At 41.7% G+C, this 24,430-nt stretch overlaps 1 protein-coding gene across 8 annotated transcripts in view; it reads right to left on the bottom strand.

Moving 5' to 3' along the window:
- The window catches only part of ARPP21 (cAMP regulated phosphoprotein 21), a 1,021,360-nt gene that overhangs the window by 809,329 nt on the left and 187,601 nt on the right, over positions 1 to 24,430 (bottom strand). Inside the window, exon 2 of one of the 8 annotated variants that reach the window (XR_013830178.1) lies at positions 22,110 to 22,254. The exons of the other annotated variants lie outside the window; for them this stretch is intronic. The gene's annotated coding sequence lies outside the window, so the exon portion shown is untranslated. The remainder of the gene's footprint in view (positions 1 to 22,109; positions 22,255 to 24,430) is intronic. 8 annotated transcript variants of the gene reach the window in all.

The raw sequence follows: 24,430 nt of genomic DNA, 5'->3' as shown, positions 1-24,430 counted from the left end.
AAGTGACAGGAACTAGAAGAAATAGAAAGGGCCAAGGGCATAAACAGAGAAGTTCTACTAAGGAAGCCGGAGCAGCACCTAATCAGCTTTCTGATTATCTGTTGCTCAACCAGCATAACTGTTCCTTTGGACCTACCAGGTGACTATTTCCAGATGCTAACCTTACATCTACCAGGTACCAGACCTGCACAAGTAATTCAGGCCTGACTACTAGAAGATGGCTAAGCCCCTCTGCTATGTCAGGATAAGCTCAAGACATGGACAGGTTGAGCTAGAAAGTTGTGAAGGGGAAGCAGACATGTGAGGGGTGTGTGTGTGTGTGTGTGTGTGTGTTGTATTTATCTGTCCATCCTCAGACAGTTCCAAGAGCAAATAAGTCAAGAAACCTGTTTCTCACTAAATGGCGACTTTATCCAGCAGGAACACCCTAAAACATGTTTGTCTCCTGTATATATATCTGCCTAACTCCTAGATTAAGAATATTTTTAATAACTATAATCAGAAACTATCTGTAACTGTATTTTGCCTCTGATGAAGCAAAATGATGATAGATAAGAGTTAATTTTTTAAATGCAAGCAAAAAATATAAGCACATTTGAAAAAAAGACCTTTCAAATATTTAAAATGGAAATATTCACTGGTTTTATTCCTGAGAACAATTAAAGACTCTCACTTGGGGAATACAAACCTAACTTGAAGTTAAATTCTATTGAGCAGCTGCATGAAAACAAAATATGGCTTGGGTCTCCAATGGAATATACATTTTCAAGGGCTGTCACTGTTGGAGCAGATTGTCATAGGTATAAATTAATTGTCCTTTTTGTGTGTGTGTTTCACAATAAGGAAGTCAACACCTGTTTGTCCTTTCAGTCAAGCAAATACACTTGTGGAAGACTAACAGAAGATTAAGGTACAGAGATGGAAAAAAGATATGTGCTATGCATTAGAAAAAGGGAGAGATCAAACACAAAGGAAGAGACAGGCCCCAAGAGGGAAACCAGAAAGGAAAAAAAAGGATTCATAGCCCCAAACTGTTGAGAAAAATTCCTAATCAGTGTCATTTACTAAAGATTTGTGGCTGCTGATTGCAGTGACATTCAAATGATAGCAAACAGAGAGACTTGTGGTCAGTACACCTTAAGTGGTTCAGCCCTTACAGACATGTACTCTTCCTGCATTTTAAGGCTTTTGATAGAGTGACAAAATCAGAGGTCTTTTGTGGTCCTTTATGGTAACACTTATTTTAGGCAAGTAACAGTTAGAAAATTGGACTGGTAGAAATCCAAAGAACAAACTGTAGGCTTTCCTCTGTTCCCTGCTGCTTCAAATATGAAGTCTTCAAGGGCAAGAAGAAGGAGCAAGTGAATTTTTAAGAATAAAGTGCTTTTCTCTCATTGATAGAGATTAATATGCAGCTCAGACTTCAGGGTCACTTTGGGTTAGAGTCCAGTTTCTCAAAAATGAAATATTTACCTCCTCCTGGGAAACACAAGAAAAAGGTAGGCAGTCTGGCAGCTACTGGAGACAGCCACCATGTGCAACAAAGTTGCATGCACCCCCCACCCATCCACCACCTCCGAAACGGCCAAAGTTAACCTAATTCCACCCATAAGTCAGACTGAAGAGCCACATGACTTCAGGGAAGAAAAACACATTAAGAAATCACAGAGTCAGGGCTTCCCTGGTGGCGCAGTAGTTAAGAATCCGCCTGCCAATGCAGGGGACACGGGTTCAAGCCCTGGTCTGGGAAGATCCCACATGCTGCGGGGCAACTAAGCCGGTGCACCACAACTACTGAGCCTGCGCTCTGGAGCCCGTGAGTCACAACTACTGAGCCCACGTGCCATAACTACTGAAGCCCACGTGCCTAGAGCCCGTGCTCCGCAACAAGAGAAGCCACTGCAATGAGAAGCCTGCGCACAGCAACGAAGACCCAACACAGCCTTAAATAATTTAAAAAAAAAAAAAAGAAAAAAGAAATCATATAGTCAATCTCCTGCCTTCTGACCTGCACACAATCTCATTCCAAAAAGCCACGATCCCGATTTCTAAGATACCTATCAGAGATCTTCATGCAGGGAAGCATCTTAAAAGAAACATCTATGGCCTAATAAAATGTACAAAGCACTGGGATTCAGAAGTCTTGGGGTCTATGAAATGGGGTACTCTCACTTCACCTCTCTGCACCTCAGCTCCCTCACGTGTGAAGGAGAAATAATAACGCCTCTGCATTAGGGGGTCATACATGTTAAAGGAACTTATTTACCCTTTGTGAACTATGCTTTGCCAATGCTAGTTAAAGAAGAGGGCTCCTGTTTTTCTCCCACCATACTTCATCTTTGCAATATAAATCCACAGAAATCAAAGAATTAATTGTTTAATCATTTAAAAAGTTACTGCCCCCCATAAACTTTCTGTCCGTGGTCCTACTCTGACTTCGTGACTGTCTGCCATATTCTATGTTTGGCATGTGAATCCTGAATTTGCCAGTGACAAACAACTCACCAAGTTGCCAAATCCACCTCTATTAAGAAGCCTCCACGGGAGCCTGGGCAATTATTTGATTGTCATTATTTTCTCCTTTAGTCTATAATTCTCATCTCAGAGCATGCTCTGAGAGCTGACCAAAGAAGGGTTTTACCATGAAAATCACTCTGAAAACCAAAGCCAAATTCAAAGTTAGTTTAGTCACAGTAAAATCATATGAGAACGTCTGTCCTGAAGCATCTATCATGTCCCTAATTCTGTGCTGGGCTCCATGAGAAACACCACAGGTAGAAGGCACATAATCCTGTCTTCTCAACATGTCTTACAGCTCCGAGCTTCTTCATTAAGTGTCAGGCTAATGGTTTTCATCTTTCATCGAGAGGCTGAACATGAAACAAGCAGTTCTAAGTACAAACCTCTGCATTACATGTTCAAAGACAACACCTCTCACCATGACTCAATGACTCTTTATGCAGAGACCCATAAGAGAGTGATATTTCTAAGTCCAAACCTGAGAAAGCATGCATCTTCCATGAAGTCGAGACAATTGTTCTTTGTTAGAAAGAAGTAACTCATCCAGTTGTGAATTGTCCCCTTTCTCTGTGCCTCTGGGAAACCCAGAGTACAGCCTATGCTCATGTTACTTTCAACAGGTTTATTATTCCTCTGCTTTTCCCTCCCTGTCTTTATGAACCTTTGGCCATTGTCCTTACTATATACCACAAGGAGATACTTATATTTTTAAAACATGTTTTGAAAGATAAAATAGACCTTCATATAGATGTAATCAAGAATGAGTGCCCAAGAGGTAAAAGCCAAAATGCTAGCTGGCATTCCAGAGCCTTTGTGACTGGTCCCTGATACCCTGCGTGTTCCCTAAATTATTGCCACGTTGACCTACTTGCAGTTTTCCTAAGTACCAGGTTGTTTATCCCAACATACTTTTGCCCTCATTTTTCTCTCTCCTCTCTTACACTCTCATCCTTAAACACTGTGCCAAATTACTATTCATCCTTCAAGTTGTGGTTCAGATCAAGCTTTCTCTGTGAATACTCCATGACTGCCCTAGATAGAATTGGGATTTGGTTTTTCGTTTTTAAATCCTCTGCAATCTTATTGCATTTTAAAATTCTGTTATGTTTTTAATGGTTCATATATCTGTTAGCAGGTCATTTTTTCTCCCCTAGACTAGAAAGTCCTACAAGACATGAACCATGTCTTTGCATCTTTTATCCCAAAGGTTAGCACAGAGCCAGACACAGAGGAGGGTCACAATTAAAACACACAGTAGATAATTCAGAAAGATACATGCACCTTTATGTTCATAGCAGTACTGTTCACAATAGCCAAGACAGAAACAACCTAAATGTCCATCAACAGATGAATGGATAAAGAAGATGCGGTACATATATACAATGGAATATTACTCAGACATAAGAATGAAATAATGCCATTTGCAGCAACATGGATGGACCTAGAGATGATTATACTAAGTGAAGTAAGCCAGACAGAGAAAGACAAATACCATATGATATCACCTATATGTGGAATCTAAAATATAAGACAAACGAACTTATCTACAAAACAGAAACAGACTTACAGACATAGAGAACAGACTTGTGCTTGCCAAGGCGGGTGGGCAGGGATGGATTGGGAGTTTGGGATTAGCAGATGCAAAATCATATATAGAATGGATAAAAAAACAGGGTCCTACTTTATAGCTTAGGGAACTATATTCAATATCCTGTGATAAACCATTATGGAAAAGAATGCATATATAGGTATAACTGAATCACTTTGCTGTACGGCAGAAATTAACACAACATTGTATATCAACTATACTTCAATAAAATAAATTTAAAAAGAAAAGTATCACCGTCATCATCATTGCTTCAAAACTGTGTTACAGCCCCCTGAATTTCAAAAGACGTGCAATTTCAACATGGAACAAAGGCATCTACTACTCTGTCCTTTATGACATTTTTTACTCTTGGCAAACTTCATTTATCTGGCAGTAATGCGGAAAAGTTATTATTTCTTGCATACTCACAGCTAAAAATCTCATATTACTTAATTGAGAAGCTTCAGGTAGGTTTAGTGCCAGATGGGAATATGCCCAGAAACCATATTTGAAAAGGTTTTGGAAAAAAACAGATGCAGCCTGTGGAGGAGATTCAACAGGGTGCTTGGAAGCTAAATAGAATAAACAAGATCAGGACCTTCACATCACGGCAGAATCTTTGGTCAGACTCCCTCGGATGTTGATCTGCGCTTTGGCCACCTTAGTATTCATGGAACACCTGCTATATAACAGACACTGAACACACAAGGGAACAAAAGGGGCAGATGCCCTTGCCATTATACAACTTACTCCTCCCTGCACCTGAACCACTTCGTGCATTATTTCATGTAAGGGACTTGCTTTCAGAATTTAGACAGAATATCTAGAAAAGTCATTCAATCTGATTCATAATGCACCAATAAACAACATAGATAATAGATAGTAAACACAATGAGTAAGATAATTTTACAGCAGGTTAAACAGCTATAACTGTTACAAGACAAAGTTGCTGAGGAGGATGGGGAGGGGGAGAATTAGGGAGCCATGCTCTGGTAGCAAGATTGAGGAGGGTGTTGAGGACTGCTCTCAGCGGAAAGCAATCGAGTGTGCCTGGTGCACCAGGAAAATGCTAAGGAAGTCAGTGTGAGTCAGAGAGACTAACAGGAGAGAAGGTCAGGGAAGGGTCAGGAGGTGAGAGAAAGAAGGAGGCCTTTGCAGGGTCTCCGGCTTTAACTCTGAGTGAAACTGGGAACCACTGGAAAATCTGAGTAGAGAAGGAACATAATTTAATTTATACTTTAAAAAGTTCTCACTGTTTACTGCACTGAGACTAGACTACAGACGGGGGCAAGAGGAGGACTTAGGAGCTCCGTTACTGTGATCATTCAGGGAGGAAACAGACAGCAAAGTGTTAGTGGGAAAGGGAAAGTCTGGTCCAATTCTAGATATATTCTGGAGATTCTGAAATTAGTGCCAACAGGATTGGATGCAGAGCATGACAGAAAGTGGCTTCAAGGATGTGGGACCTGAGCAGATGGAAGGATTGGAATCATAAAAAACTGTGGGGAGGAGAGCTGGGGAATAGAATGAAGATCAGACATATCATGTCGAGGGCAGAAGGTGAGGAGAGAGAAGGCTGGTTGGCTTATATATTGTTTGGGGGTTGTAAGCATTTTAACAGTGTTTAAATGTATTGGACTTGGTGAGATCACCTAGGAAATGTCAATAGGTAGAGAACAAAAGATGTCCAAGGTTTAGCTCTGGGGCAACCTGAACATAAGAGGAAGAATCACAGTGAAGACTTAGAAAGGGTTGCCACTAAGATGTGTGAATAAAAAAAGCAGGAGGGGGGGTGGGGTGGGGAATGGTGTCTTGAAAATCAAGTGAAAAACACACACCATCAAGGAGAGGGAGCTCGTCTCTGCCCTAACACAAGAAAGAGGTTGTGTAAGCACACAGATAGGCAGCTGCCTATATCCAAGAGAAGAGACCTCAGAATGAAACCTATATTGCTGGCACCTTGATCTTGGACTTCCCAGACTCTAGAATTGCTGCTGTATATCAGAACCTTGGGAGTGGGGTGGTGATTTACAGTTTGGAGAAGATCATGAGGTGTTTCCCCTGCACGAGCCCCTCACCTCCACACTGCCCTGGTTCCTTGTAAATCATTTGCCTGAAAGGTGAGACAGGATGGCTAGAACTGGCTGGAGTTAGCTATTTCCCATCATCCAGGTCAGTTAGGCTCTGGTTAACTAGTTTCCCCTGAGGGCAGGCCTTATTAAGAAGGACTGAGTGAGAAGCAAGAAGAACTACAATCCTGCAGCCTGTGGAAAAAAAACTACGTTGACAGAGAGACAAGATGAAAAGGCAGAGGGCTATGTACCAGATGAAGGAACAAGATAAAACCCTAGAAAAACAACTAAATGAAGTGGGGATAGGCAACCTTCCAGAAAAAGAATTCAGAATAATGATAGTGAAGATGATCCAGGACCTTGGAAAAAGAATGGAGGCAAAGATCGAGAAGATGCAAGAAATGTTTAACAAAGACCTAGAAAAATTAAAGAACAAACAGAGATGAACAATACAATAACTGAAATGAAAACTACACTAGAAGGAATCAATAGCAGAATAACTGAGGCAGAACGGATAAGTGACCTGGAAGACAGAATGGTGGAATTCACTGCCACGGAACAGAATAAAGAAAAAAGAATGAAAAGAAATGAAGACAGCCTAAGAGACATCTGCGACAACATTAAACGCAACATTTGCATTATAGGGGTTCCAGAAGGAGAAGAGAGAGAGAAAGACCCAAGAAAATATTTGAAGAGATTATAGTCGAAAACTTCCCTAACATGGGAAAGGAAATAGCCACCGAAGTCCAGGAAGCACAGAGAGTCCCATACAGGATAAACTCAAGGAGAAACACGCTGAGACACACAGTAACCAAATTGGCAAAAATTAAAGACAAAGAAAAATTATTGAAAGCAGCAAGGGAAAAACGACAAATAACATACAAGGGAACTCCCATAAGGTTAAAAGCTGATTTCTCAGCAGAAACTCTACAAGCCAGAAGGGAATGGCATGATATACTTAAAGTGATGAAAGGGAAGAACCTACAACCAAGATTACTCTACCTGGCAAGGATCTCATTCAGATTCAATGGAGAAATCAAAAGCTTTACAAACAATCAAAATCTAAGAGTATTCAGCACCACCAAACCAGCTCTACAACAAGTGCTAAAGGAAGTCCTATAAGTGGGAAACACAAGAGAAGAAAAGGACCTACAAAAACAAACCCAAAACAATTAAGAAAATAGTCATAGGAACATACATATCGATAATTAACTTAAACGTGAATGAATTAAATGCTCCAACCAAAAGACACAGGCTTGCTGAATGGATACTAAAACAAGACCCATATATATGCTGTCAAAAACAGACCCATTTCAGACCTAGGGATACATACAGACTGAAAGTGAGGGGATGGAAAAAAATATTCCATGCAAATGGAAATCAATAGAAAGCTGGAGTAGCAATATTCATATTAGATAAAATAGACTTTAAAATAAAGAATGTTACAAAAGACAAGGAAGGACACTACATAATGATCAAGGGGTCAATCCAAGAAAAAGATACAACAATTATACATATATATGCACCCAACATAGGAACACCTCAATAAATAAGGCAACTGCTAACAGCTATAAAAGAGGAAATCGACAGTAACACAATAATAGTGGGAGACTTTAACACCTCACTTACACCAATGGACAGATCATCCAAAATGAAAATAAATAAGGAAACAGAAGCTTTAAATGACACAACAGACCAGATAGATTTAATTGATATTTATAGGACATTCCATCCAAAAACAGCAGATTAAACTTTCTTCTCAAGTGTGCACGGAACATTCTCCAGGATAGATCAAATCGTGGATCACAAATCAAGCCTCAGTAAATTTAAGAAAATTGAAATCATATCAAGAATCTTCTCTGACCACAATACTATGAGATTAGAAATCAATTACAGGTAAAAAAAACATGAAAAGCACAAACACATGGAGGCTAAACAATACATTACTAAATAACCAAGAGATCACTGAAGAAATCAATGAGGAAATCAAAAAATACCTGGAAACAAATGACAATGGAAACACGACAACCCAAAACCTACGGGATGCAGCAAAAGCAATTCTAAGAGGGAAGTTTATAGCTATACAAGCCTACCTCAAGAAACAAGAAATATCTCAAATAAACAATCTAACCTTACACCTAAAAGAACTAGAGAAAGAAGAACAAACAGAGCCCAAAGTTAGCAGAAGGAAAGAAATCATAAAGATCAGAGCAGAAATAAATGAAATAGAAACAAAGAAAGCAATAGCAAGGATCAATAAAACTAAAAGCTGGTTCTTTGAGAAGATAAACAAAATTGATAAACCATTAGCCAGACTCATCAAGAAAAAGAGGGAGAGGACTCAAATCAATAAAATTAGAAATGAAAAGGGAGAAGTTACAACAGACACCGCAGAAATACAAAGCATCCTAAGAGACTACTACAAGCAACTCTATGCCAATAAAATGGACAACCTGGAAGAAATGGACAAATCCTTAGAAAGATATAACCTTCCAAGACTGAATCAGGAAGAAATAGAAAATGTGAACAGACCAAAGCTACAGTAATCAAGACAATATGGCACTGGCATAAAAACAGAAACATAGATCAATGGAACAAGATAGAAAGCCCAGAGATAAACCCATGCACCTATGGTCAACTAATCTGTGACAAAGGAGGCAAGAATATACAATGGAGAAAAGACAGTCTCTCAATTAGTGGTGCTGGGAAAACTGGACAGCTACACGTAAAAGAATGAAATTAGAACCCTCTCTAACACCATACACAAAAATAAACTCAAACTGGATTAGACACCTAAATGTAAGACAGGACACTATAAACCTCTTAGAGGAAAACATAGGAAGAACACTCTTTGACATAAATCACAGCTAGATCTTTTTTGATCCACCTCCTAGAGTAATGGAAATAAAAATAAACAAATGGGACCTAATGAAACTTCAAAGCTTTTGCACAGCAAAGGAAACCATAAACAAGACAAAAAGACAACCCTCAGAATGGGAGAAAATATTTGCAAACGAATCAACGGACAAAGGATTAATCTCCAAAATATATAAACAGCTCATGCAGCTCAATATGGTAAAAACAAACAACCCAATCCAAAAATGGGCAGAAGACCTAAATAGACATTTCTCCAAAGAAGACATACAGATGGCCAAGAAGCACATGAAAAGATGCTGAACATCACTAATTATTAGGGAAATGCAAATCAAAACTACAATGAGGTATCACCTCACACCAGTTAGAATGGGCATCATCAGAAAATCTACAAACAACAAATGCTGGAGAGGGTGTGGAGAAAAGGGAAGCGTCTTGCACTGTTGGTGGGAATGTAAATTGATACAGCCACTATGGAGAACAGTATGAAGATTCCTTAAAAACCTAAAAATACAATTACCATATGACCCAGCAATCCGACTACTGGGCATATACCCAGAGAAAACCATAATTCAAAAAGACACATGCACTTCCGGGAAGATGGCGGAAGAGTAAGACGCGGAGATCACCTTCCTCCCCACAGATACACCAGAAATACATCTACGCGTGGAACAACTCCTACGGAGCACCTACTGAACGCTGGCAGAAGACCTCAGACCTCCCAAAAGGCAAGGAACCCCCCACGTACCTGGTTAGGGCAAAAGAAAAAACTAAACAGAGACAAAAGGATAGGGACGGGTCCTGCACCAGCGGGAGAGAGCTGTGAAGGAGGAAAAGTGTCCACACACTAGGAAGCCCCTTCGCGGGTGGAGACTTCGGGAGGCGGAGTGGGGGAGCTTGGGAGCCGCGGAGGAGAGCACAGCAGCAGGGGTGCGGAGGGCAAAGCGGACAGACTCCAGCGCAGAGGATCGGGCCGACCGGAACTCGCCAGCCGAGAGGCTTGTCTGCTCGCCCGCCGGGGCGGGCGGGACTGGGAGCTGAGGCTCCGGCTTTTGTCGGAGCGCCGGGAGAGGACTGGGGTTGGCGGCGTGAACACAGCCTGCAGGGCGTTAGTGCACCGCGAGAGAGTCCGGGGAAAAGTCTGGACCTGCCGAAGAGGCAAGAGACTTTTACGTCCCTCTTTGTTTCCTGGTGCACGAGGAGAGGGGATTAAGAACGCTGGTTGAGAGAGCTCCAGGGACGGGCGCTAGCCGCGGCTAGAAGTGCGGAGCCCAGAGACAGACATGAGACGCTAGGGCCGCTGCTGCCGCCACCAGGAGGCCTGTGTGCAAACACAGGTCACTAGCCACACGCCCTTCCGGGGAGCCTGTGCAGCCCGCCACTGCCGGGGTCCCGGGATCCAGGGACAACTCCCCCGGGAGAACGCACGGCGCGCCTCAGGCTGCAACGTCACGCCGGCCTCTGCCGCCGCAGGCCCGCCCCACACTCCGTGACCCTCCCTACCCCCCGGCCTGAGTGAGCCAGAGCCTCCGAATCAGCGGCTCCTTTAACCCCGTCCTGTCTGAGCAAAGAACAGACGCCCTCCGGCGACCTACACGCACAGGCGGGGCCAAATCCAAAGCTGAGCCCCTGGGAACTGTGAGAACAAAGAAAAGAAAGGGAAATCTCTCCCAGCAGCCTCAGGAGCAGCGGATTAAAGCTCCACAATCAACTTGATATACCCTGCATCTGTGGAATACCTGAATAGACAACGAATCATCCCAAATTAAGAAGCCCCGTGGATGAAAGGCTCTTGGGGCTGCAGCCAGGAGTCAGTGCTGTGCCTCTGAGGTGGGAGAACCACTTCAGGACACTGGTCCACAAGAGGCCTCCCAGCTGCACATAATATCAAACAGCAAAAATCTCCAAGAGATCTCCATCTCAACGCCAGCACCCAGCTTCACTCAACGACCAGCAAGCCACAGTGCTGGACATCCTATGCCAAACAACTAGCAAGACAGGAACACAACGCCACCCATTAGCAGAGAGGCTGCCCAAAATCATAATAAGTCTACAGACACCCCAAAACACATCACCAGACGTGGACCTGCCCACCAGAAAGACAAGATCCAGCCTCATCCACCAGAACACAGGCCCTAGTCCCCTCCACCAGGAAGCCTACACAACCCACTGAACCAACCTTAGCCACTGGGGACAGACACAAAAAACAACAGGAACTACGAACCTTCAGCCTGCAAAAAAGAAGACCCCAAACACAGTAAGATAAGCAAAATGAAAAGACAGAAAAACACACTGCAGATGAAGGAGCAAGATAAAAACCCACCAGACCTAACAAATGAAGAGGAAATAGGCAGTCTACCTGAAAAAGAATTCAGAATAATGATAGTAAGGTTGATCCGAAATCTTGGAGATAGAATGGACAATAGAATGGACAAAATGCAAGAATCAGTTAACAAGGACCTAGAAGAACTAAAGATGAAACAAGCAATTATGAACAACACAATAAATGAAATTAAAAGTACTCTAGATGGGATCAACAGCAGAATAACTGAGGCAGAAGAACGGATAAGTGACCTGGAAGATAAAATAGTGGAAATAACCAATGCAGAGCAGAATAAAGAAAAAAGAATGAAAAGAACTGAGGACAGTCTCAGAGACCTCTGGGACAACATTAAACGCACCAACATTCGAATTATAGGGGTTCCAGAAGAAGAAGAGAAAAAGAAAGGGACTGAGAAAATATTTGAAGAGATTATAGTTGAAAACTTCCCTAATATGGGAAAGGAAATAGTTAATCAAGTCCAGGAAGCACAGAGAGTCCCATACAGGATAAATCCAAGGAGAAATACGCCAAGACACATATTAATCAAACTGTCAAAAATTAAATACAAAGAAAACATATTAAAAGCAGCAAGGGAAAAACAACAAATAACACATAAGGGAATCCCCATAAGGTTAACAGCTGATCTCTCAGCAGAAACCCTACAAGCCAGAAGGGAGTGGCAGGACATACTGAAAGTGATGAAGGAGAAAAACCTGCAGCCAAGACTACTCTACCCAGCAAGGATCTCATTCAGATTTGATGGAGAAATTAAAACCTTTACAGACAAGCAAAAGCTGAGAGAGTTCAGCACCACCAAACCAGCTTTACAACAAATGCTAAAGGATCTTCTCTAGGCAAGAAACACAAGAGAAGGAAAAGACCTATAATAACGAACCCAAAACAATTTAGAAAATGGGAATAGGAACATACATATCGATAATTACCTTAAATGTAAATGGACTAAATGCTCCCACCAAAAGACACAGATTAGCTGAATGGATACAAAAACAAGACCCTTATATATGCTGTCTACAAGAGACCCACTTCAGACCTAGAGACACATACAGACTGAAAGTAAGGGGATGGAAAAAGATATTCCATGCAAATGGAAACCAAAAGAAAGCTGGAGTAGCAACTCTCATATCAGACAAAATAGACTTTAAAATAAGGACTATTAAAAGAGACAAAGAAGGACACTACATAATGATCAAGGGATCGATCCAAGAAGAAGATATAACAATTGTAAATATTTATGCACCCAACATAGGAGCACCTCAATACATAAGGCAAATACTAACAGCCATAAAAGGGGAAATCGACAGTAACACATTCATAGTAGGGGACTTAAACACCCCACTCTCACCCATGGACAGATCATCCAAAATGAAAATAAATAAGGAAACACAAGCTTTAAATGATACATTAAACAAGATGGACTTAATTGATATTTATAGGACACTCCATCCAAAAACAACAGAATACACATTCTTCTCAAGTGCCCATGGAACATTCTCCAGGATAGATCATATCTTAGGTCACAAATCAAGCCTTGGTAAATTTAAGAAAATTGAAATTGTATCAAGTATCTTTTCTGACCACAACGCCATGAGACTAGATATCAATTACAGGAAAAGATCTGTAAAAAATACAAACACATGGAGGCTGAACAATACACTACTTAATAATGAAGTGATCACTGAAGAAATCAAAGAGGAAATCAAAAAATACCTAGAAACAAATGACAATGGTGACACAACGACCCAAAACCTGTGGGATGCAGCAAAAGCAGTTCTAAGGGGGAAGTTTATAGCAATACAAGCCCACCTTAAGAAGCAGGAAACATCTCGAATAAACAACCTAACCTTGCACCTCAAGCAATTAGAGAAAGAAGAACAAAAAAACCCCAAAGTTAGCAGGAGGAAAGAAATCATAAAAATCAGATCAGAGATAAATGAAAAAGAAATGAAGGAAACGATAGCAAAGATCAATAAAACTAAAAGCTGGTTCTTTGAAAGGATAAACAAAATTGATAAACCATTAGCTAGACTCATCAAGAAAAAAAGGGAGAAGACTCAAATCAATAGAATTAGAAATGAAAAAGGAGAAGTAACAACTGACACTGCAGAAATACAAAAGATCATGAGAGATTACTACAAGCAACTCTATGCCAATAAAATGGACAATCTGGAAGAAATGGACAAATTCTTAGAAAGGCACAACCTGCCAAGACTGAATCAGGAAGAAATAGAAAATATGAACAGACCAATCACAAGCACTGAAATTGAAACTGTGATTAAAAATCTTCCAACAAGCAAAAGCCCAGGACCAGATGGCTTCACAGGCGAATTCTATCAAACATTTAGAGAAGAGCTATCACCTATCCTTCTCAGACTCTTCCAAAATATAGCAGAGGGAGGAACACTCCCCAACTCATTCTACGAGGCCACCATCACCCTGATACCAAAACCAGACAAGGATGTCACAAAGAAAGAAAACTACAGGCCAATATCACTGATGAACATAGATGCAAAGATCCTCAACAAAATACTAGCAAACAGAATCCAACAGCACATTAAACGGATCATACACCATGATCAAGTGGGGTTTATTCCAGGAATGCAAGGATTCTTCAATATACGCAAATCAATCAACGTGATACACCATATTAACAAATTGAAGGAGAAAAACCATATGATCATCTCAATAGATGCAGAGAAAGCTTTTGACAAAGTTCAACACCCATTTATTATAAAAACCCTGCAGAAAGTAGGCATAGAGGGAACTTTCCTCAACATAATAAAGGCCATATATGACAAGCCCACAGCAAACATCATCCTCAATGGTGAAAAACTGAAAGCATTTCCACTAAGATCAGGAACAAGACAAGGTTGCCCACTCTCACCACTCCTATTCAACATAGTTTTGGAAGTTTTAGCCACAGCAATCAGAGAAGAAAAGGAAATAAAAGGAATCCAAATCGGAAAAGAAGAAGTAAAGCTGTCACTGTTTGCAGATGACATGATCCTATACATAGAGAACCCTAAAGATGCCACCAGAAAACTACTAGAGCTAATCAATGAATTTGGTAAAGTTGCAGGATACAAAATTAATGCACAGAAATCTCTGGCATTCCTATATACTAATGATGAAAAATCTGAAAGTGAAATCAAGAAAACACTCCCATTTACTATTGCAACAAAAAGAATAAAATACCTAGGAATAAACCTACCTAAGGAGACAAAAGACCTGTATGCAGAAAATTATAAGACACTGATGAAACAAATTAAAGATGATACAAATAGATGGAGAGATATACCATGTTCTTGGATTGGAAGAATCAACATTGTGAAAATGACTCTACTACCCAAAGCAATCTACAGATTCAATGCAATCCCTATGAAACTACCACTGGCATTTTTCACAGAACTAGAACAAAAAATTTCACAATTTGTATGGAAACACAAAAGACCCCGAATAGCCAAAGCAATCTTGAGAACGAAAAATGGAGCTGGAGGAATCAGGCTTCCTGACTTCAGACTATACTACAAAGCTACAGTAATCAAGACAGTATGGTACTGGCACAAAAACAGAAATATAGATCAATGGAACAGGATAGAAAGCCCAGAGATAAACCCACGCACATATGGTCACCTTATCTTTGACAAAGGAGGCAGAAATGTACAGTGGAGAAAGGACAGCCTATTCAATAAGTGGTGCTGGGAAAACTGGACAGCTACATGTAAAAGTATGAGATTAGATCACTCCCTAACACCATACACAAAAATAAGCTCAAAATGGATTAAAGACCTAAATGTAAGGCCAGAAACTATCAAACTCTTAGAGGAAAACATAGGCAGAACACTCTATGACATAAATCACAGCAAGGTCCTTTTTGACCCACCTCCTAGAGAAATGGAAATAAAAACAAAAGTAAACAAATGGGACCTAATGAAACTTAAAAGCTTTTGCACAGCAAAGGAAACCATAAAGAAGACCAAAAGACAACCCTCAGAATGGGAGAAAATATTTGCAAATGAAGCAACTGACAAAGGATTAATCTCCAAAATTTACAAGCAGCTCATGCAGCTTAATAACAAAAAAACAAACAACCCAATCCAAAAATGGGCAGAAGACCTAAATAGACATTTCTCCAAAGAAGATATACAGAGTGCCAACAAACACATGAAAGAATGCTCAACATCACTAATCATTAGAGAAATGCAAATCAAAACGACAATGAGATATCATCTCACACCAGTCAGAATGGCCATCATCAAAAAATCTAGAAACAACAAATGCTGGAGAGGGTGTGGAGAAAAGGGAACCCTCTTACACTGTTGGTGGGAATGTAAATTGATATAGCCACTGTGGAGAACAGTATGGAGGTTCCTTAAAAAGCTACAAATAGAACTACCATATGACCCAGCAATCCCACTACTGGGCATATACCCTGAGAAAACCATAATTCAAAAAGAGTCATGTACCAAAATGTTCATTGCAGCTCTATTTACAATAGCCCAGAGATGGAAACAACCTAAGTGTCCATCATCGGATGAATGGATAAAGAAGATGTGGCACATATATACAATGGAATATTACTCAGCCATAAAAAGAGATGAAATTGAGCTATTTGTAATGAGGTGGATAGACCTAGAGTCTGTCATACAGAGTGAAGTAAGTCAGAAAGAGAGAGACAAATACCGTATGCTAACACATATATATGGAATTTAAGAAAAAAAAAAAAATGTCATGAAAAACCTAGGGGTGAAACAGGAATAAAGACACAGACTTACTAGAGAATGGACTTGAGGCTATGGGGAGGGGGAAGGGTAAACGGTGACAAAGCGATAAAGAGGCATGGACATATATACACTACTAAACGTAAGGTAGATAGCTAGTGGGAAGCAGCCGCATAGCACAGGGAGATCAGCTCGGTGCTTTGTGACCGCCTGGAGAGGTGGGATAGGGAGGGTGGGAGGGAGGGAGACCAAGCGGGAAGAGATATGGGAACAAAAAAAAAAAAAAAAAAAGACACATGCACCTCAGTGTTCATTGCAGCATTATTTACAATAGCCAGGTCATGGGATCAACCTAAATGCCCATCGACAGACGAATGGATAAAGAAGATGTGGTACATATATACAATGGAATGTTACTCAGCCATAAAATGGAACGAAATTGGGTCATTTGTTGAGACGTGGATGGATCTAGAGACTGTCATACAAAGTGAAGTAAGTAAGAAAGAGAAAAACAAATATTGTATATTAACGCATATATGTGGAACCTAGAAAAATGGTACAGATCAACCGGTTTGCAGGGCAGAAATTGAGACACAAATGTAGAGACCAAACATATGGACTGGTACCAAACAGGGAAAGCGGCAGGGGGTGGTGGTGGTGGTGTGATGAATTGGGCGATTGGGATTGACATGTATACACTGATGTGTATAAAACTGATGACTAATAAGAACCTGCTGTATAAAAAAATAAATAAAATTTAAAAATTAAAAAAAACATGGAGAGGGAGTGATTCACTTTAGTAAATCAGTGATGGCTGAGAATTAAGCCTGGTGTTTAGGGATGTGGAAATGGTCATTAGTGATACTAATAAGAGCACTTTCCAAGGAGTATGTGAATACATGTGTGTGGGGAGGAGTGGGGGGGCGTGTTAAGATGTGATTGAAGTGAGTTAAAAGCCAATGGGAAGAGAGGAATTACAGGCAGTGAATTAACAACTATTTGGGGGAAGTTTTGCTAAAAAGGAGCAAAGAACTGAGTTGGTAGCTGATGGAACATGCCAATTGGGCCCCCAGGAAAAACAAATACAAGATAGAATTAAAAGTGAAACTATGAAATATAAAGGAAGAATATAGCAGAAGAGAACTTTCAGCCCATGTGCAAGTCTGTGATCTATGAAAGGAGATCGGGGAAGAAAGGAGGTATGGGTAGTAAGAGTCTCAGACGACGGTGCAGCTCTTAGAAAGTCAAAGCCAGCCCATCACGGAGCTCTGGTGAAATGACTGCCTATCCAGGAATCCTGCACTGTGCAGAAATAGCCAGGCCTTAGTAGCCCACCATGCTGCGTCACTGCCTGGGGTGTGCATGGGAAGAGCAGAGCTTTGGCTCAAAAGCTGAGGAAGATCCCAAAGGTGATGCACCCAAAGGTTGTAAACTAAACGAACTCCTCAGCAAGTTCTTTATTGAAGGAAGTTCCAAGAAGTGCACCTTCATGGCTGCCACTTCAATTAAGTAAAAGGGATTTTCTGAGAAGAAAAGGTAACAAAATTCTCCTGGGATTTCACCCTTCAAGTTCCCACAGTCTTAAAAGCTCTGAGCTCCAGCATACGCTTCATCAGCCCAACATGGCTGCCTCTTTCTTCCTGGGCTCTGTTTCTCCACACAACAAATTGAAAACTGTCCAGTAAAAAAGCTGGAGTGAGTGAGAGCCTCATCTCATTTGCTTCCTTTCTCTCAGTGATTGTAGTCCCTCAAGTCCTGCCTGGGTTCATTACAATCAAATGCCTTCAAATTATACCTTTCATTCATGTTGTCCATCTTCCTGAATTGTTGTCAATGGGAATCTTAGCTCGATAAAATCCCCAGTCATTGTCAGAGCCAGAAGGGAGGTCAATCAGCATGGCTGTGAGTTTGAGTCTTTCTCAGTCACTTTCTGTCGCATGAATGCAGTTGTGAAGTGACCAGAGAGTTCAGTTTGACCAAGGCTGTGGTTTTCCTAAGTGAGTTGAGTATAACAAAGTCAGAGACAGGCAAATGAGGTGAAGATCTATGCAAGAGACAGACCAAAATTATCGACCATGCAATTGACCTGCTCTTAAGGAAGAATGATATTTTATATTATTTTTTTCCTCAGGGTTTTTATAGCTTTTGAAATTAGTGAATAGTTAGAGCCGTGAGCGCTCAGCATGTGGTAAACATTACTCCTGTAGGAGAATCATCTGGTGCATTTATGTAAAAAAGCAGATTCCTTGACCACACTCAATCTCACTTAATCAGAGTTTTCTGAGTGGTTAAGCTTAGGCATTTGTATCAAGTTCCCCGCATGATTCTTATGTGATCCTTCACCTTCCTCTACATATTAGTGAGGTATTGTGTTTCTCTGGTGATGATCCAACTTTGGTGATTTGATGCTGGATATCAAGGAGGGTAGGGGACTTCCCTGGTGGCACAGTGGTTAAGAATCCATCTGTCAATGCAGGGGACACAGGTTCGATCCCTGGTCCGGGAAGATCACACATACCGCGGAGCAACTAAGCCCGTGCGCCACAACTACTGAGCCTGTGCTCTACATCCCTCGAGCCACAACTACTGAGCCCATATGCCACAACTACTGAAGCCCACGCACCTAGAGCCCGTGCTCTGCAACAAGAGAAGCCACCAAAATGAGAAGCCCATGCACGGCAACAAAGAGTAGCCCCCGCTTGCTGCAACTAGAGAAAGCCCGCACGCAGCAATGAAGACCCAATGCAGCCTAAAAATAAAAATAAAAAAACAATAATAAATAAATAATTTTTTTTTAAAAAAAGGAGGGCATATATGGGCAGTAACCTTTGCTTTAAGATGCCCAAGCTCCAGATCCATTTGAGGACTACAGTCCAGCATTGATGGATGTGGGCTGTATCTCACAAGAGCTTTCCCCTCTCCCATCCCCTTCCTCCACCACAAACCATTCTAGAACCTAAAGAAAAACCACTAAATCTTCCCACATCTTATCTCTTGCTAAAAAAATTTTTAACTTTTCTCTTTAATGAATATGAGTTGTTATAGAGACATGTTTGACCTAAATTTGGAAGAGAACAGAAAAATATATATAAATTAACAAAGAAAAAGGGCCTGGTTTATTCCTTTGTGCTGGATTTGATATGACACATTGTCTACCCATATGGCGTTCTTACTAGCACAAGACAAGAAAACGTTCCCAAATTCTGTAATTCAGACTTTATAAGTAACATCAAGGAGTCATACTAGGTAGGCTTGAATAAAAAAGTGAATGCGACCTAAAGCTCATAGAAATTCTGTTTTGCTCACTACATTTGAACCATTTTGTGTATTTTTTTGTTTGCTGTACTTGCTTTCAGAGTTTAGGCAGGTTTTCTAGAAAGAGTTATGCATTCTAATTTATTCATACATCAAATAAGTTCTATGATACATGTAGGTTCAAAGTATCCTGGGTGCTCAGAATGAATATAATGAGTATATAATATATCCTGAGGTAGAAATGATATTAATATGATCAAGATACGCTCCACAAAGAGGTGAGGATGAAGGTGAATCAAGAAAGATGATGAGAAGTTTACCAGTCATAGAATATAAAATAGGACACACCAAGTCGAGGAAAATCATGCACGCAGGACCACTGGGGAAAGACCCCTGGCCTGCTCAGCAAACAGCCTAGAGCACAGTCAAGACCCAGCAAAGAGTAAAGAAAGAGCAAGGATGGAAAGGCACTGGGGACCACGCCAAAAGACGCCTTTTACATCATACTAGGTAGTTTGAATTTTAACTTGTCATCAAAGGGGAGGGAAGAGTTTAATCAGAGTTATAAAAAGATAAGAATCAACTTTTACAGAATCAATCTGACCATCATTTGGAGAATGAATTAGAGGATAAACACTGAGGCGGGATGCTAGTTAGGAGGCTGATGGGGAACATGAAAGCTTAAGTGCTCATTAACAGCAGGCCTAATACTCAATTTCACAGGGTGCTGGGGCTCCAGTGGAGATGTGGAGATAGGCAGTAGTTCTTTTGAAATAATAGGTACTACAACGTGTCTTCATCCTTAGATCTCACACAGAGAAACCTATTTGGTCCAGCAGTGGTACAAAAAAAAAAAGAAAAAAATTCCTGGACTTACTTAGGATGCAAACATAACCCAAGCCTTACTGGGTCTCACCGGATTGGATCATTAGTATAGATGGACTCACAGCAACAGTGATAATCCCAATGTTACTGGTTTCTTTCCTCTATTACTTACACAAGACCTCATTCCCCTCTCCTTTCTCCAAGCCTCAGCCAGTTATGTCTGAGAGCCTTTGGGGCGCCTCACAGGGAAGGCTGATGATTCTAAACATTTCCGGCATCACCACTGCCCAGCCAGCCATCCTTCCATGGCCTGCTGGGCACTGCTGCCCCTTAGCTAGAAAATCCCTCTATTACACTGAAGCTACCCTAGAGCCAGGGTCTTCGATGAAGAAGAGGAGAATACCTTCCCCACTCTATGTTTATGTTATATGGCTACCTTAGTTTGGGCTCCTAGAAGCAGAGCCTGAGACAGGAGTTTAGTTGCACACGATTTATTGATGGTGTACTCTCAGGAGGATGGGAGTGAGGTAAGCAGGAGAAGATGTGAACCAAGGATGTAGTTTCAGCTAAAGTCTAACTTCAGGCCTTGGGGAGTTCTGGAGCTCAAGTTACACCACAGAGTTGGCTTCCCCTCCAGGAAAGGGGGCAGTCTTTTACATTCTCATTTCATCCAATCCTTGGCCAAAGTCTGCTGTGGTAGGAGGTGTGGGTATGCACATAACTCCTGAAGCAAGGCAGCCTTGGCGTGGCTAAGCCCTTCTGGAGAAGAGGACTGCTATGAACCATTAGCAGCCCATGCTCACAGTAGGTGGGGTTTGGGATCTGAGTGGGACACCAACAGCATCCTCACTGTGTGTTTCGGTGCCGTTCTTCTTGTAGCCACGTTACAAGGTTTAATGAAAGAACTTGTATTTCCTATATACATTTACACCACTGCTGCTTTCTGCAAAGAGCTATGGGGCCAAGAAACACTTGAGAATGGCATACACAGTGACATGGCCAGGATCGATTGCCCTTCCTTCCTAGCAAAGGTGAGCTTCATGTATATCACATGGTAGAAAGGGAAAGAGGCTTGAGGTCAAAGGAACTTTGATTTCTACAAACATGTAGTGCAGACTTGGCTTATGGTATGTGTGATAGATTGCAATGATGATCCTAATTTTTTACTCCTTTCCTGTGTCCTTGTTAGGTTCCACGTGACTTTGCAGCTCTTCTCACTAAAGAGAAAAAGTCTACTTTCCTATCCTAGCCTTTGAATTTGGACTAGTCTGTGTCTCGCATTGGCCAAGAAAATGTGGCAGAAGTTACCAGCATCCCAGTTCTAGACCTACATCTCAAGAGGCTCTATGTGTTTCTGCCTGCCCTCTTGAGCTCTACCATCATGAAGAACAAACATACCCAGGCTAGTCCAATGGAGGATGAAGGACACATGGAGGAGAGCCAAGTCATCCCAGCTGTCCCAACTGGGGTCATTATAGATTAGCCAACAGTCAGCCAACTAATTTTCAGACTCATAAGTGAGACCAGCCAAGATCAGCAATCACTTAACTGTCCTCCAGCTGATTCTAGACACAACAATCACTTATTCTGGTATACTACTGTGATTTGTGCTTATTTCACACATCACTGTATTAAGAGCTGTTACAGTAAGAGTGCAAGAAACATTCATTGCATATGGAGCAGTATGTTATGTCATCAAAGGGGCAGAGAGCTGCACCATCATGGAAGAGCTGGACGGAGGCAGAGAGGAGAGATTTTTATTTCCCCTTGCCACCCCCAAAACTATATCCAACCAAAGCCTCAACAGAAAAGCAGGGAAATACTGAGTGATATTTCTGGAAAGAGTTACACTAATAGCCTTCCCCCAAATGTCCCCTGCTCTAGCAATCCATGATATCTGAGAGTTGGCCTACGCCCGACTAGGAGGATGCAGCGCTGGGGCACAGCAAACATGCAGGACGGCAGCCATCGGCATGTACGGGGCACGATGCTGTCTTGAGATCTTCTGCAGATGTTTCAAGCCAGCACTGCCTCTTCTCTCTCTCCACCCCTGCGGAGCTGGCAACCAAAGACAATTAAGGGGAAAGGCACTTAAGAGCTGAGCCTCTGAAGCATACTTTATGTCTCTCTGAGTCTCCCTAGTATCAAGGGCCGATTTTTAATTTTGTCTGGCAGCCACAACAGGAAACGGAAGGTAAATCAAAGAGTTACTTTTTATGAGGTCTTTGAGACTCCAGCAATCAGTAATTCCTGCAGTTTTTATTTATTCTCTTGCTGTAGGCAATTTAGTATTTTCTCCTGGATTCTTTCCTCCTGTTGCTTTGGCACCACCTGCTCTCCTGCTCTCAGCTCCGTTATTTCCAAGTAGAATATGGTATTGGTTAAAATAAAGACACTACACTCCCCACCTCCGAGAGTTCATTCAAGCTATATTAGCAACATGGCACTCCTTTTCTGGCTGTGCCTATTAGGGTTCAAACTGAGGATGTTTGCAAAGAAAATTTCCTCAGTAAGAGATAAGTTTCTACCTGATAACCCACCTTACATGGCAGACTTGTGAGCATCCAGCCATACCCTTCGTTTTTGTTTTTGTTTTCTGGAACTAGGATTGGAAATATGAGTTTTTCAATTTATTTTTTTAGTCCCATATGAAAGCACCGAGTCAGAGCATGGAAGCAGTAAGTGAATGATTAGTCCTGGCAAAACACAGATCAATATGAAAAGCTCAGTGATTTTAAATCTGTAGAAAGAGGAAATGCATACTAATCTTTTATCCCGATTCTACCCCTGCATCTGTCTCCTGCTTCTGTTACTTGTTCTTAATCTAACTGATGGGGACTCAGGACCAGAATGAGAGCCACCAGAACACTTCTGTAATCCAGGTCCTTGGCAAACATCACACACACACACACACACACACACACACACACACACACACACCAGCACAGGCATAAAGGTTGAAATACTCATAGGAAAGGGTACTTTCCCTGCCACATCCATAGAATGGACAGGAGAGAGCAGTAAGGCAAAGACCCAAAGTAGGGGCCCTGCTCGGGAGGGAAGAGGAGAGCACAGAGCATGAGGCATCCTTTTCCTAGGTGATCACATCCTGGGAACAGACATCTGTCCAAGCTGCTTCCTTTGTTTCCTGGACCCACTGTACTCTTCCAGCACCTCCCTCCCATCTGCAGTGGGGATCGCAACCCCTTGTGTACGTGTGACCCTTTTTGAGACTCTTTTGAAAGGCACAGAAGACGCTGCTATATGTACACACAGCCAACATTCTCTCTACTACTTCAGTTTTCCCATGAATCACTGGCACAAGAAAGCATCCTCTGACCCAAGATCAACACACAGTTGTCATTCTACGAATGGCATGGATGTCATCGCCTCCTTCCCTCAATGCCCACCAAACTCAACTCACCCTCTCTAGGTTTCTACTCTCTTGGTTTTGGTTCCCAGCTCTGCCCCTAACCAGCCTGGATTTTCCACTACTCAATTACAACAAATTCACATGTTACGTGGGAGTGAAACCATGTACAAGCCCCTGTGTCCTTGTCTTTTGAAATAAAATGCTGACTCAAGAGTTAATGATTGGGAAATGTGAAGATGTAGAAACAGAGAATAGCTGTTGGGCTGGGGAACTGGTAACAATTAGACCATAATTCTGCCACCTAGCAGAATCACCAAACCCTCAGTCCCCTGAAAGATATAAAGGTCTGACACATACTCTTGAGTTGTTTTTACAGGAAGCAGATCCCCTCCAGATGAAAACTGGACCACAAGAACATAGAATAGACCCTAGACTGGTTGAAACCAGAGTCTGATGAACCTTGAAACCTTGCGTTGATGCCAACCCATCCAAGAACTGTCCATGAGCTAATCACCCCCTCCACGGTGGGTCACACAGTCCTGAGGGCATTAGCCTGCTGTGGCCCCCTTTGCCTAACAAAGCCATAAAAGCTACTCTTTTCTACTTCACCCAAAACTCTGTCTCCATGTTTCTATTCAGCACCGGTGAACAGAGGTTGAGTTTCGACAACAGGAGCGTAAATGTCACCCCTAGATCCTATGGAAAAGGGCTTTCTCCAGCACTTGGGATCTGCGCGGCGTAAGGCTTCCTTCAGGGTACCAAATGATGCTGATTTTACAAACTGAAATTCATTTCAAACATAAGAAGAGTCTCTAGAGACAGCCTGCCTCTGTCTAAAATCTTGCTGTACCATCTCTAGCT

The sequence above is a fragment of the Stenella coeruleoalba genome, assembly GCF_951394435.1.
Source record: "Stenella coeruleoalba genome assembly, chromosome: 10".
Lineage (NCBI taxonomy): Eukaryota > Metazoa > Chordata > Mammalia > Artiodactyla > Delphinidae > Stenella > Stenella coeruleoalba.
Note: the sequence above shows the minus strand (reverse complement) of the source record. Positions and strands in the feature narration are given on the sequence as shown.